The following is a 3,752-nucleotide window of genomic DNA, read 5'->3' as shown; positions in this document are numbered from 1 at the left end:
CGGTATGACTTCGGTCATCGCCTCTGACTCCGGCTGCTGTGATTGCTATGCTTGGTGGTGCCGATCTGACTGCTCGGCACTTCTAAGCGCAATTTGCAGGCATTCCTTTGCTCTTTTTGGTCACCTCGGATGACCGCTATCCCTCCTTTAGTAGGGATCTTGATGGTGAGGTGATAGGTGGAGCAAACGGCCCGAACTGTGTTGAGCCAGTCTCTTCCCAGGATGACGTTGTACGGGGACCGAGCTTTTACCACGAAAAACTCAATCATCGTACTGGAGCTAGTAGGCGCTTTCCCCACCGTGATCGGAAGGCTGATAATACCTTCAGGGCGGGTGTCCTCCTGGGCGAAGCTCTTCAGGGGAAGCGGAGCCGGGCTGAGCCGAGCTGGGTCCACTTCTAGTTTGTCGAAGCACTCTTTAAAAAGAATGCTGACTGACGCTCCTGTATCCACAAACACCCTGTGGATCAGTTTGTTTGCCACTCCGGCTTGGATGACAATGGCGTCTTGGTGAGGAGAGATGGCCGGGACGGGATCAGCATCCGAGAACGTAATCACTTCGTCCTGCTTCAGCCTTTTATGCGTTGGCTCCTCTCGATTGGAGCCCCTGCGCTCTGACTTCAGGGACGACTTGGTCTTCCCGGCAGGGAGAGCGTCAATAGTCAGGATTACTCCATCATATTGCGGCTCGTCATCGTCTTCGGGATCCGGCTGCCTTTTCGGATCCTGAGGAGCGCAGTTCGCACCACTCTGCTTTTTATTCTTCTTTGACTGCTTGCTTTGGTATTTTTTCAATGTCCCTGCCCTCACAAGAACATCGATACCTGCAGCCAAGTTTCTGCACTCCTCGGTATCGTGACCGTGGTCTTGATGGTAGGAGCAGTAGTTATCCTGGGGTCGGCGCGCGGCAGATTTCGTCATCCGCTTTGGCTTTTCGAACAGGTCGGAGTGTAGTTCGAAAATTTCCGCTCTCGGCTTGTTCAGCGGTACGAACTGAGCGGGCGGCTTCTCGGGATTGAGACGGGGTCCCAATCTGTCTTGCACCGGAGTCCTTTGAATCCTTTCAAAAGGAGTTCGGCGAGGATGTCCCTGATCGCCAAAAGGAGTTCGGCGAGGATGTCCCTGATCGCTATGATCGGGCTTCCTCCTGTCTCCTCGGGACGATGAGCTGTCTAACGACCGTTTGCGACGGTCTGCCTCATCGGCTCGGGAGTACTGGTCCGCAATGTCCCACATTTCCTGAGCTGTCTGCGGACCGCACTCAACGAGCTTCCTGTAGAGAGCTCCGGGCAGGATTCCATTTTGGAATGCCGAGATGACAAGCAGATCGTTGAGATCGTCCACTTGCAGGCATTCCTTGTGGAATCTTGTCATAAAGTCGCTGATTTTTTCGTCGCGACCTTGACGAATGGAAAGCAGCTGAGCCGAAGTGATTCGGGCTTCCGCTTTCTGAAAGAACCTCCTGTGGAAGGCATCCATTAGATCTCGGTAAGATCTGATGCTGCCCTGGGGGAGGCTATCGAACCACCTTCTCGCGTTCCCGATGAGCAGCTCGGGAAACAGCTTGCACATGTGGACCTCGTTGAGACCCTGGTTCGCCATGTTATATTGATAGCGCCCCAGAAATCGTGAGGGTCCACGAGCCCGTCGTAAGTCATCGACGGAGTTCGGTAGTTCTGTGGTAGGGGAGTTCGGGTGATGTCGTCCGAGAACGGAGTCTTCAGTGCTCCGTACACGGCGAATCCGATATCTCGTCGGTATGGAGGAGATTGAGTTCTCCTGTGATTCCGGTACCGAGGAAGATCAGGAATATGTCGGGGTTGAGGATTCTTCTTCCTGGAAGACACGGCACTACTGCGGTAGTGACTTTCATGTCTGGATGAGGAAGGAGAATCCTCCGTTTTCGTCTTCGGCTCTTGGCTCTTTTGCAGGAAGGCTAAGAACTCATCCTGCTTCTCAGCCAAGAACAGCTTGACAGCCTCATTCAGATCAGGCTGCTGGGAAGACTCAGTGGGACGATTTTTGGAGCGGCCTGTTCCTTCGCCATGAGAACTGGTGGTGGATTTATCCCTAGGCTGTTTTCCAGACCTATGGGATGGATTGGCTTCCTCCGGGTTCTCACGGGCAGGAATGCGGGTATTCTGCGATCTGGTATGCATTTTTTGGGTGGAAAAAATGGATCAAAAATTCGCTTTATCACAAATTTTGTTCTTCGTTTCCCACAGACGGCGCCAGTGATGATTCCGCGAATTATTGATGATGATAAATGCTCGTAAAAATAAATCACGACACAGAGAATTTAACGTGGTTCGATTTACTGAGGTAAATCTACGTCCACGGGGAGAAATGGGGGCAGGTTTGTATTGCTTGATCTGCCAAATACAGCTTACAACACAGACTTGCTATATGATTGTTTCTCTAGAGAGATTCTAACCTCTTCTATCAGATCTAAGTTCTATTTATATAATGAACTCAGATCATGGCTTGCGTCACCACCCTAAGTCGTGGATGTCGTGTAGGTTATGGCCTAAGATCGTGGGTGAAGCGTAGGTCATGGCCTACGATCGTGGCCTGAACTGACATCACGTGGTAGTGGGTGTGTTGGACATCCGGTATGGGTCCACTAACTCCTTGTTCGGTCGAATACCGAGACCGAACTGCTTTGGTTGCCGATCTGAGAGTAGAGCTTGATGCCGACCTGAGAGCAGAGCTTGATTGGTTGGCTTTTACCGAGCTGTAGGCTGAGGCCGAACTCTTTGGTAATGCCGAACTGAACTCTTGGGCTTTGGGCTGGCCGAGCTGTCACTGCTATTGGGCTTGTTTAGTACGTACCCCATCACTGAGATTACAAACTTATCAGGTTTCACCAACGACCACTGATTGCTAATACTTGAGGTCTCCAATGACACGCATACTTCTATGTCTCCAGGCCAAATAATGACATCAACGTGTTGAACCACTCCAATATCTTGGCCAAGGGGGCCAACTTTTGAAGAGATATCATTGTTGTGCTGTTAGAAGTATGGGAAAGTCGGGATGGAAGAAGACTCATATTTAGAATTTGTATATGCGCAGTTATTTACTACTACTACTATCTTGTATGTTGTCTTCATGTCATTATCGTATTATAGCCAATTGATGATCAATATTAAGAAGCTTTTTATTTTCGGCTAAACTCGAATCCAACAACGGCTCGATTATGTGCCGACTAATCATGTTCTCGTCCAGCAGCCACCGTTCATCCCTGAAATAAGATTTAAAGAAGGACTAAGACCAGAAGCACCAGTGGTCTAGTGGTAGAATAGTACCCTGCCACGGTACAGACCCGGGTTCGATTCCCGGCTGGTGCATTTAATATGTTCTTCAACATTTTGATGCTATAAGATTAGACCAATTAGCTTTTTCGAATAGCCATTGCCCACGTAAGATTTGTCTAGATTATAATCTTTTAGATTTTAATTTTGTAGAATAGAATTTAAATATTTGTAGATTTAATTATCAAAAATAAATATTTGAGTAATAAATAAATTATTAACTTATGTACATTTATTTTAAAATAATATTGTAACGTAACAAACCATTACCAGTTTACCATCCCTGAACCTTCACATTAGCTTACAAAATTATTTATATTTCCCAGTTCTCTAAAATGAGTTTAATTGCATAATCGGTAAAATAAGAAAGATATAAAAATATGTTATAAATAGAAAGTTTTAATTTTTAGGAAACGAACCAAACAAAAAAAGTTTCGAT

The 3,752-nt window shown here is 47.4% G+C and overlaps 1 non-coding gene across 1 annotated transcript; it reads left to right on the top strand.

The window, feature by feature from the left end:
* The first annotated feature begins 3,278 nt into the window (after positions 1-3,278).
* Positions 3,279-3,349, top strand: TRNAG-GCC. The gene has a single exon. It is a non-coding gene; the product is annotated as a tRNA-Gly (tRNA).
* The last annotated feature ends 403 nt before the right edge of the window (positions 3,350-3,752 follow it).

This window comes from Salvia splendens, unplaced genomic scaffold, assembly GCF_004379255.2.
Source record: "Salvia splendens isolate huo1 unplaced genomic scaffold, SspV2 ctg522, whole genome shotgun sequence".
NCBI lineage: Eukaryota > Viridiplantae > Streptophyta > Magnoliopsida > Lamiales > Lamiaceae > Salvia > Salvia splendens.
The sequence above is the reverse complement of the archived record's forward strand: the minus strand, read 5'-3'. Positions and strand labels throughout refer to the sequence as shown.